Genomic DNA, 13,026 nt, shown 5'->3' on the forward strand with positions numbered 1-13,026 from the left:
TGCAGGAAAGGAAGTGTTGATTCGCTGCCAACAGTTTGTTTTATGAGCCTTAATAACCACTGAGAACAGATTCATATCTGCTGCTGTGCACACTGTTGGGGTTTTCATCTGCCTCCAACCTGAGCAACACTTATGTGGGTCTCACGGTTCAAAAGTGCTTTTCAGAATTATTTATAATTATACTAAAAAATTATTATTTATATTAAATGATATGACTCTGTAAAACAGAGAAAAGAGCCAATTTAACTCGATCATTCTCATAAAGTTCCTAAACTATCAATGTGGAACTCTGAGTGATAATTAAGTTAATAATTATCACCAAATTACCATATTAATATATAATATATTTTAATAGAAGTGGTTGGCATATCACTCGTAGATATACAACATTAAATAGACAGCATGTATATTAAAATAGTTATTCTTAAAAAATTAATTACATTGTGAAATGTGTGTGTGTGTGTGTGTGTGTGTGTGTGTGTGTGTGTGTGTGTGTGTTTGTGTGTGTGTGTGTGTCTGTGTGTGTGTGTGCATGTCTGTGTGTGTGTGCGTGCGTGCGTGTGTGTGTGTGTGTGCATGCGTGCATGTGTGCATGTGTGTGTGTACGTGTGTGTGTGTGTGTGTGTGTGTGTGGTCAGAATAGTCACATGTCTTTAGTCAAAGAGTCTTGAATTCCTCTTCAAAGCTGTATGTCATGTGATGAAGATCTGAAGTCAGTTTTTATTGATGCATATTGACAACATCAGTATTGGGTATGTTTTTTCTGTCTGTTATCATGTGGTGCTACTGATTCCTCAGATTTCAGCTGATCAGGAAGAAGCCTGTGAACCAATCCCAAACCACATAATACAAAAATATGAACACAAGTGCTTTCACAATGATAAAAAATCCCTCTTAATGATAATGAACAGGTCTCTTCCATTAGAAGCAGACACTGTAAAAAAAAAAATGTTCTTTTAGGGAGTTTTTCCTGCTTTTTCTACATTAATTGCAAATATTAACCATGAAATAAAAGTTGAAATCTGGAAATTAATATAATGGGATTTATTATATTTTCTTCACACCATTGTTAAATTGCTTAATGGTCTTGAATGTTTAATTACAGGGAACAACAACAACAACAACAACAACAACAATAATTGTTATTATAATTTGGATTATTTTTATTGTTGTTTTTTGAATGACTATTTTCTATATTTTTTATTTTCATCATTAATATCCATTTGCCGATCAAAATATCAATGTATTTAACTATTTTATTGTATTCTATTATTTGAGTTTATTTAAATAATTTGATCAATTAAATGAAAATAAGTCAAACAGCAGCTTATTTTATGATGAAATACTTTGTGAACATTCTCTGTCAGTTTCCCTTTAAATGGAATAACACTGTGAGACAAATGTCAGTCTGTTCCTTTAAGACGTTGAGGGAACAGTCATGATACATTTCATATTATTTCCACAGATTTTTCTTCTATTACGTAGGGTATAATTCTGAACAGTTGGATCATTTTCAACGTGAAAACATATTGCATCACATGTGTGACATCACATGTCTCTTTACGGTGTTAGAAAGGAGTCACAGCCATAAATACAGTTTTTTACAACCGCTATGACTCGTTTGTCAGAACCTTAAAAACTTTTTCAAAACTGTTAACGCACATCACACCTGAAACACACAATTCCCCAAACAGTTAACTTCATGCTCAAAATCACGCAGTGTAACTAAACACAGACACACACTTCCAAAATACAATAATACACTAAGACAGTTCACCAAATCTACCAAAGCACCGACACATTTAGTCAGTCACAGCACAGTGTCATAAAAAACACTGACAACTGATGGAAGAACACAAACTGAATCACTTTGCATGTGTCAAATCGACTTTTTTTCCTTTTTCTTTTACAATCAACAGATTATTGTATTGATCATACATGTAAATTACAGTTTTTCTCAATTGCTAAAACACTAAACCCTTTTGTCTGAACCAAATGCTCAGTTGCCTGAACCCACTGATTGAATCAATCACTCTTTTGTCAAAACCATCAGCACTTTTCACCTGTTTAGACACAACTTGCCAACACATTTTCATTGTGATGCACCGTGCTGCATAATGGTGAGCACAGGTGACAAAAGTGAAACACAATTAAAGCTCAAGTGTCACCACTTGAACACAACAACTCAGAATTGATCACACTTGTGGCTGATGATGTGAGGGAACATAAAGCCAGTTCACAGAGCTGGTTGGTGAGGCCCTACAATGGATAGAAACCTGAGAGGAAGAGTTCCTGTGAGAGGAGGTCGAGGTGGTCGAGGTGGTCAGTGAAGACAAAGAACAGTAATATCTGATGAAATCAGAGCTTCTGTGATTGGCCATGTTCTTGTCCATGGTATGAGCATGAGGGAGGCGGGACAAAGGTACAACCAAACATCAGTAGATTCACTGTGTCCACCAGAATCTGAAGGTTTAGAGAAGAGAACAGGTAATTACTTGTTTTGACATTATAGTACAGTATGTAAATGTTGACAGCAATTACTGTAAGACATACTATATACTGTACCACAGTATACTGTAAGTAAATATATGTGTCAGTACATCACTGTACCAATGTACTGTAGTATTGTAATGGAGGGTTGGTCTGTTTGTAGGCCTAGTATTTCATGTATATTTTTTGCAACATGCATTTAGTCTACAATGAACAATGAACATTTATTTCTATTTTTCTATGTAGTGTTTAGTGACTGCTCAGTCGTGTTCTTAATTTTGATTGACTTGATTGACTCGGGGCACGATTTGACAACATATTTCAGTTTTGAGCACAGATTGAACTGTTTTGAGGTGAAAGTTTGGTTTTGCAAGAAGAATCTGAGGTTTTGTGAATGTAGCTTGAAAATTGGGTTTTTTGTTCACAGTTTATAGAAAATGAGAGCAGCTTTCAAGAAATGTGTCTTAGCAAACGAGAAAAACTGTAAAAACTTTTTCAAAACTGTTAACGCACATCACACCTGAAACACACAATTCCCCAAACAGTTAATTTCATGCTCAAAATCACGCAGTGTAACTAAACACAGACACACACTTCCAAAATACAATAATACACTAAGACAGTTCACCAAATCTACCAAAGCACCGACACATTTAGTCAGTCACAGCACAGTGTCATAAAAAACACTGACAACTGATGGAAGAACACAAACTAAATCACTTTGCATGTGTCAAATCAACTTTTTTTCCCTTTTTCTTTTACAATCAACAGATTATTGTATTGATCATACATGTAAATTAATGTTTGTGATGATGTTCTTCATTTTTCATTTGTTGGCCATAAATTTTGTTCTTTTTTTTTTGTACAACACACAGTACAAAAAGTGAACGAGCCATGTCAGAGCAGCTTTACAGAATGTTTATGAAAGAAGAAGACAGTAAATGAGGATTTGCAGTAAAAACTTTACTGTATTGCAAATGAAAATGACTTACAGTAGAGTAAAGAGGAAAAAAACAGCATTTAGCTGTCATTGATTACTTATTAGCAAAAGCTGTGATCAATGTAATCTTCAATCCATTAGTTTTGAACATGAGGTTTTCTGTTTTGACAAACCATGTGAAAGAAATTTGAAAATTCACCAGTTAACATCTACTGTTTTGGTCTTGAATGAGCTTGTGTGTAAAAGGAGTTAAAACTCATTTTAAACGTGTAAAATGTGTGTATTTTGTGTCAAAAGAAGAAGAATTGTGGCTGATGTTGTGGTAACTGTGTGAAGAGTTTTGAAAAAGTGTTAAAAGTATCGAACAACGAGTCATAGCGGTTGTAAAAAACTGTATTTATGGCTGTTTGATACAAACTGAACTCTATCACAGGCAGAGAGCGCCACCCTGTGGTTAGTCACAGGAAGTGCAGGTACCCACATGATGATGATGATGATGATGATGATGATCACACACACACACACACACACACACACACACACACACACACACACAGAGTCACATTTAATCCACGTTTTCAGTGCAGGACTTTTACTTTTTCCAGGGTATTTACTGTACAACAAATCCTTCACTCTGCTTCCCTCTTGTGTCTGCAACAACTCAATAATTCACTCAAAAGGCCTCGACACCTACTTCTGCTACTATAACTACTATTACATTAAAACGTCAGACAAAGAAAAAAAAAGGGTCATTCTCCATATCAATTAATTATTAAAATAATCTGTTAAAATATTCTCCATAACACTGATTTCTTCACGCTGTACCTCTGTTATATATTCTCTTAAATCATCCTCTTTCACAAAGTGTCTTTCAGTAACTGGGGTTTCTGTTATTTTGTCCACCCCATGTTAATCATAACTAATATAAATCCAGTTATTCCACTACTCTTGTACAGTAAAATGTATTAACACTTTACCTGTTTATTTCTGTCAGGTTTACACAAAATCTAATCTAACAGATTATTTACAGTGTGAAATTGAAAGCATGTGATGTTTATGGTTGTGTGTGTGTGTGTGTGTGTGTGTGTGTGTGCCCCAATGTGATATAGACGGACATTTCACAAGGATACGCACCGACATTACGAGGACCTAAGTGTATTATGCGGACTATGCCGATAGTTTGTTGTTTGTCTAACTAAAATATTTCCTCATTTTGGGCGTCAGTCCTTATGAACCACTCGACCTGATTTTGAGTGTATTCCAGTGTATTACACAGCGCCACCTGCTTCTTGTGGGGTACTGCAGTTTGATGCACATTTCTGATACACACATCTGGCCCTCTGCCTTGTGATTGGCTGGTTTTCCCGGTCAATTCCAAGGTCCGTCCTATTGGCTGGTTTACGGATGTGGGCGTGGTTAAACCCCAGTCGGTCCAGACTCCTGCCATTTACTGATTAAACGACAACGTTATGGATAATGGAGTCTGTGGGCTTTTAAAAGAAGAGTTTCTGGGAGAAAAGGTAAGAATATTTGAAATTACACCTTATTTCTGCTTGAATATTAAGTTGCTCTGTATATTATAGAAAAATTCCACACAGTGAGATAGCACTTGTCTTTCTGGAAAGAGAAGCAAGGTGAGATGAAGTTCTGATGGCATACCTTTTTATTTTATTGCCATTGTCAAGCCAGAGTTGCTTGTTTATAGTCCATGTGGTGAGCTAGCTAGATGCTAACAGGCTGCCCTGCTGCCTGTTAACGAGCTCGTTAAGGAGCTCCAGTGCTTGTTTTTACTCCATGTATGAAGAGAGAGATTGTGCAGTGGTAAAGTTATTTAGTTTATTTCATTAAACTAACTGAGGCATTAAAGCTAATGGAGCATCATGTTGATATGAAGGCTTAAACAACTGTACACAGATCAGACTATGATTTCTTGTTGAATTGGTTGATTCATTTCTTGACTGAAAAGGCTGTGATGGAATTTTCTCCTTTATTTCACTTTTTTTTTTAATCAGTCTGACTTGGCCTAATTAGTTGCTTGTTATAATAATATAACTATAAAACAATAAAAAACTAATCTCATGTAAGAATCAAAACCCTGATAATATCCCAAAACAATGTGACCATTACTGTCACATTACACAGTAAATATTCAAGTAGGCTAATGTTGGTAACCTGCTATAATTAAGTTTCACATATATTAAAGTTTCTGGCTGTTTCAAAACATTTATTTAATTATTTATTTATTTTATTTCCCACATAAAGCACTCACATGACAAACCACAGAAAAGGGGAAAAAATAAACAAATAGCACAGTACGCAGACAAGAAACACACCAAAATAAATAAAAAATAAAAGATAAAAAAATAAAATAAAATAAAAAAAATAAAGGAAAAATAGTAAGGTATTACCGATACATCTTTCATTTACTGTCAGTCATTCAGTCAGAATCTGCTAAACATTTATTTTTACTTTATTTTATTGTTCTCATGCTTGTTGTAAAAAATCTTCAGAATTCTGGAGTAAATCCCTGAGAGAAGCAGAATGTCGAGGAGCCAGAGACGTCTATGTGCACCCAGAAGGCACCAAGACGTCGACAGCAAAAAAACACATCTGCATGTGCATCAACCAGTCTGCCCAAAAGCTTTGGAAAGGGAACTTTAATGTGCTGTTTCATGATTTTATAAAGTGGAGACTCTTTAAAAGGGTGAAAGAAACAAGTAGAACAAATATTCTCTGTAATGTTCCATTACCACTACCTGTCTGTTTACTGTCTCGATGCTCTGTGTTTTACCTGCTGCAGATGATGACAGAGACAAACAAGACTGAGAGACCCAAACAATGGAGATTTGGTCACTGGACCTCCCACCATGGGTGGAAAGGTACATTCAGTCTAAAATGCTGCTTATTGACATGAATTTGTTTCCAAACCTACACTGCAAAAAGGTTTGTCTAAAAACCAGATAAAAACACTAAATCAGAGGGAAATTATCTTGCTGCATGGACAGATAATTTACCTTGACAAGATTTCTTAAATAAGGATAGTTAAATCTACAAATAAGCTGATAGTGTAAAGTTGAATGCTTAAGATAAGAAATTAACTGTCAAAACAAGATGAAATATCTAACACTTCTAAATCTAAAGTTTTTTTTTATCTTGGTAAGAAACAAATAATCATCAGGTCACTCTGCTCGGGCCAGTTCATCACTGCTGGCAGCTTTCATTTATCTGGTTTTAAGAGTTAATTTCTTATTTTAAGTGTTCAACATGCTTATTTCTAGATTTAATAATCTTAGTTTAAGAAATCTTGTCAAGTGAAATTATCCGTCCATGCAGCAAGATCATTTCCCTCAGATTTAGTGTTTTTATCTTGTTTTTAGACCTTTTTTACAGTGTAAAGTCTACAAGCATGTTTCATTTATGCTGTGATTGTATGAGAGGACACCCAAGTGTGATATGAGGTCATTCTCTTTAAATGCTTTTTTAAATCAGGATTCAAACAGTATTTATATTAGATTTAGGTTTACTTTAGCATGAAATGAGAAGATAATGATGTGAATCTTGCTTTTATTCTTTTTATTCAACTTTTTTGCAAAAACTGAGCAACAAATGACTGTTAGAAGCCAATTTAAAATGAGATGAGATGAAACTTTATCAGCCCTCAGAGAGTGAATTCACATTAAAGCAGTAAAAGAAACAGTCTGAGGAGGAAACAGATAAAGAGACATTTAAAATAATAAATCATTCACAAACTATATGTTATAAACATTTCAATGCTTTGGACAGCAACGTGACATGAGAAGTAGAAACAGGGAAAGTCACAAACTATCATGTGAGGAAAAAAAGTGTGAAAAAGAGCTTCCAGAGGATGAAATGTAAAGAAGAAAGCAGAATGTAATCTCTGTGTGAGTAATAATGTTTGTCAGCTCCAACAGAAGCTGAAGGACCAGGGGCTGAATGACGACGTCACACTGAGCTGGAGGAAGCAGGCAGATGGAAAAGTCTTCCACAAGGAGAAGAAGAAGACCAGCTTTCATTGAGATTTGCTGTAAATCAGAGAAAAGTGTGTTTCTTTCCTCAGAGTCCTCGTGTGATGTGTGAGAATAGAGCTGCAACAATTAGCAGATTAATCCACTCGTTGCAGCTGTTTTTACAATCAAATCATCATTTTAGTCATTTTACAAGCTCAAATGTCAAATATCTGCTGGTTCCAGCTTCTCCTATTTAAAGAGTTCATGCTTTTATTGGTCATATATGGTCATAAACTTATATTTACTCATATTTAAACATATACAGACTCTTGGTTTATTAAGTTTGAATTGATGTGTTTGGGCTGTGGGAAATTATAACAGGCAATGTTTTATTATTTTTCACATTTTATAGGTAAGATAATATAAATGAGATTTGACTGGAATCAACTCCAGTGAAAATCCACCTTTAAACTTTAATGTTGTGTTGAATCATTCAAATCTACTTTAATGAGTCAAAACATCTTTCTTCATTTGAGTTAATATATCGCATCAAAACATGCCAAACACTTCTGGCTTTTCAAATATGAATATTTAATGCTTTTCTTTGTCATATATGGTCATAATCTTATATTTACTTATATTTAAAGGTGTTGGTTTATTGAAACAAGACATTTGAATTCATGTGTTTGTGCTGTGGGGATTTATAACAGAGATTTTTTTTTTTACTATTTTCTGACATTTCATTGATAAGATTAATAATATTAGATTACACATATTCTTTATGATGAGATTAGATATTTGGTTCCTTCAAATGGTTTTGGTTTAGAAATTAAAGTCTCACTGCTCTGACATTTTATTTAGTTTATAATGAAATAAAGTAATATCCAACAAAGTAATGTTGTGAAAATGTTTGATGGAATAACATAATAATGTCTGCAATGAATTTTATACATTTCTTTAATTATTTCACGAATTGTTGCTTTATTTATATTTGTCACAATTGACTTGTGTGATGATTTATTTGGTATTTTATAATAGAGATAAGGAACAGTCAGTCAACTATTATAACCCTTAATGAAGCCTAAAAACATCTCAGAGATGATGAAACTTCATAAAAAAGATTATAGATCACAGAGGACATTTATTGTTATAAATCAGCAGTATTATGGAAAGTCTTCTCTATTATCTCTATTATAAAATACCAAATAAATCATCACACAAGTCAATTGTGATATAAATAAATAAACAATTAATAAACAACAAAATACAATTTGTGAAATAATTAAAGAAATGTATTAAAGTCATTGCAGACATTATTATGTTATCCCATCATACATTTCTCATCATAAAGAATATGTCTAATTGTATTAATCTTATCAATGAAATGTCAGAAAATAGTGAAACATCTCTGTTATAAATCCCCACAGCACAAACACATGAATTCAAATGTCTTGTTTTAATAAACCAACATGTTTAAATATATTGATGAGATCCAAAACACACCCTGTCCTCCACTCTCTGTCTCTGCTGCTGCCTTCAGGATCCCTGTTCTTATTACAAATGCTCATCAAAAACACTGTCTGTCTATTCACAATAGAATTCACAGGCCAAAACATTTCATCACTATAAAACCTTCCAAAATAAATATCAATATAAAACTAACTTCTGTGATGACTCCAGGGAAGAGTTCTTTAACCCACAGCTGTTTAAATCAAGACGTGGCCTGGTTTGATGCATCTGAATATGAGAAGTCTGTGCAATCAATTTAAATTAGACCAAGTGGAAATTCTACTATCACAGACTGAGCCAGACATCCTGGTCCTAACAGAAACCTGGCTCAAAGACAACATACATGATTCAGAAGTTTCCCTGCATAACTACAATCTATCCAGAAGAGACAGAGCTGGAAGGAAAGGGGGTGGTGTGGCTGTATACGTCAAATCATGTTTATCTGTTACTGTACTACAGAATGTCAGCATACCTCATTCCTTTGAATTTATGGCTCTTAAATCAACCTATCCAGTAATCATTTCATCCATGTTGTTGGTGCATACAGACCACCCTCAGCCATCCCAGTGCAATCAATTCATTAGCCCACCTCATCGCTCAGTACAACAAATCAGAGACGCTGGTCCTGGGTGACTTTCATTTAAACTGCTTGACATCTGACTCAGATCATTTAAAAGACATATGTGATCATCTAAATCTGACACAGTTGATTAAAGAGCCAACCAGACCTAACCTGAAGAACCCCAAAAACTCCTCACTGATAGATTTCATTCTGTCTAACAGGAGAAACACAATCACTGTTTCTGCTGTTTTTGCCCTTGGCATCAGTGACCACTGCCCTGTAGCCTGTGTCAGAAATGGAAAAATGGAAAAATCATGCTCCAAAATTATACCCAAAAGAAACTTCAAACACTTCAACGAGGAGGCTTTTCTCTGTCACCTTGTTGCAAGTAACATTCACCACACGCATAAAATACCAAATATAGATTCAGCTCTGGATTATTTTACAAATTCCTTTCTGTCACTTATCAATAAACACGCACCATATAAGAAACATAGAGTTAAAAATAGAACAAGCCCCTGGTTCACCACTGAACTAGCACTGATGTTCAAAGCAAGAGACAAAGCGTGGGCCACAGCAAGGCTCAGTGATGAGGCAGCTCACTGGCTCACATTCAGAAAACTAAGGAACAAATGCACTTCCGCCTTAAGAAAAGCTAAAGCTAATTATCACATTGACTTCATCTCCAGCTCTTTTACAAACCCATCAACATTTTGGAGAGCAGTTAATATAGAGAAAAACAAATCATGTGCATCTATTCCTCCTTCTATCACATCAGATAACTGTATAATAGATAAACCAGCTGACATCTGTGATGCTTTCAATGCACATTTTGTTGCTGCTGGAAACCATTTTGATATATTATATCCTGGTCTTACTGGTCAGCTGCTGCCTCATGTGTCTCCAAACCACCACTGTTCAAACCACACCTCCCTGTTTACACTGCAACCTTTTACGTCTCATGCTGTTATCAAAGCACTTCAGGGTTTAGACTGCAAGAAATCAACAGGTGAGGATAAAATAGATCCTTATTTTTTAAAGCTTGCTGCTCCTCATATAGCAGACCAAATGACATACCTGTTTAATCTGTCCATTTCTTCTGCTGTTATCCCTCAGGTATGGAAATCAGCACATGTTGTCCCACTACATAAGAGTGGTGATAAATCAAACCTCAACAACTATCCACCAGTTTCCAAACTGCCCTGTCTCACTAAGGTTCTAGAATCTCTGGTCAACAATCAGCTCCAAACATTCCTCTCACTAAATGATGTGCTGAGTCCCCTACAATCTGGTTTCACATCAAAACATAGTACACTTACTGCTATTACATCTGTTACAAACAATATTATATGTGCCATGGACAAAGGAAATGATTGTGCCGCCCTCTTTGTAGATTTATTAAAAGCATTTGATACTGTTGACCATGCTCTGCTAGTACAGCGTGAAGAAATCACAACACAAGAGATTTCTGAATGGAGTCTGGTTTGTGATCTTGTGCTGATGTTAAATGTTAAAACAGTCGACAAATTCAAATTAATCACGAGACAACCTCTATTCCTTTATGTAACTTTTATTAAGAAACTTTTCTCAATCAAATAAATATAATAAATCTGGAATATGTTGTAATAATAATAATGTAGTGAACTCAAAAACCTTTTTTGTCCAGTTTACACATTCCAGTTACATTCAAAACTCATCATCATCATCATCATCATCATCATCATCATCATCATGTGGGTACCTGCACTTCCTGTGACTAACCACAGGGTGGCGCTCTCTGTCTGTGATAAAGTTCAGTTTGTATCACACAGCCATGTTGTTAGAGCTTATTTATGGCTGTGACTCCTTTCTAACACCGTAAAGAGACATGTGATGTCACACATGTGATGCAATATGTTTTCACGTTGAAAATGATCCAACTGTTCAGAATTATACCCTACGTAATAGAAGAACAATCTGTGAAAATAATATGAAATGTATCATGACTGTTCCCTCAACGTCTTAAAGGAACAGACTGACATTTGTCTCACAGTGTTATTCCATTTAAAGGGAAACTGACAAAGAATGTTCACAAAGTATTTCATCATAAAATAAGCTGCTGTTTGACTTATTTTTAATTTAATTGATCAAATTATTTAAATAAACTCAAACAATAGAATATAATAAAATAGTAAACAGATAAAATAGGTGAATAACAAAATGGATACTAGTAATGAAAATAAATGAATAATTTGATAAGAATGATTACAAAAAATAGTAATCGTAATAAAAAATAACAACAGTAATAATAAAAATAAAAATAATTATAATAACAATAATTATCATTACCATTATAAAACCTGATTAAAAACAAGCCAAATATAAAATAAATGAAATACATTTAAAGGGAAAACTGTATTTAGGGAAAAAGTATTAAATCATAAAATAAACTGCTGTTTGATTTATTTTAATTTTATTGATCAAATTATATAGATGAGCTCAAACAATAGAATATAATAAATAGATAAATAAAATATAATAGACTGATATTTTGATCGACAAATGGATATTAATGATGAAAATAAAAAATAGAAAATAGCATTTCAAAATATATAAATAATGATTCTAAACAACAACAATAAAAATAATCCAAATTATAATAACAATTATTATTATTATTATTATTATTATTAATAATAATAATATCATTACCATCAAAAAAACAAATTAAAAACTATATGGAAAAAAATGACAAATATAAAATAATTAAATTTAATTAAAAAACGAAATACAGTAAATAATTAGACTGCAAAAAAATAAATGGAGCTCTTTTAAAAGCCAGACTAAAACAATAAAAGACAATGAATGAATAAAAAAATGAATAAATGGATAAATGAATAGATGAAACTGGATTATTTATTGTTTATTATAGGGATTATTAAAAGGCCACGAGCAGAAGACCTGAGGGTTCTACAGGGTTCATACGCTAAAAGCAACTCTGAGAAATAAATAGGACATAAAACATGAAGAGCTTTATAAACAATCAAAAGGACTTTAAAATCAACTGTGAAGCAAACAGGCAGCTAATGCAGAGACTTTAAAACAGCTGAAGACTCTGTTTAATATTAGTGTGAAGACACAGGAAAGTGAGGTGCTTTGAAGCAGCCTTATCTCTCCACCACAGGGGCTGATGGGAGGTCTGAGGACCTGTTAGAAACCACGTGGCCCTCGTCTGATCTCGCAGCTCCTCCTTGTTTGGCCTCAGCTGCATCAGAGCGCCACTTCTCCCCAGGTTCACCAGAGGAAACACCGCTGCACAAAATGCTTTTCCTCCCAGCTGCTGCTCTGTGCTGTCTGTGCTCAGGTGAGTGTTTCCAGCCAATCAGGAGCCAACAAACTCCACCTTTAACAAACACTGTCACACTCACCTTCATCTACCTGTCTGTCTCCACACAGCGCTGGCTGCCATGGCAACACAGCTGCTTCAGGAGGATTTAACATGGACCAGGAGAGTTGGTGAAAGAGTCTCCTTCAGCTGTCGAGGCACTGAACAGTGTGATGGATATTATCTATACTGG

This window comes from Centropristis striata, chromosome 11 (genome assembly GCF_030273125.1).
Source record: "Centropristis striata isolate RG_2023a ecotype Rhode Island chromosome 11, C.striata_1.0, whole genome shotgun sequence".
NCBI lineage: Eukaryota > Metazoa > Chordata > Actinopteri > Perciformes > Serranidae > Centropristis > Centropristis striata.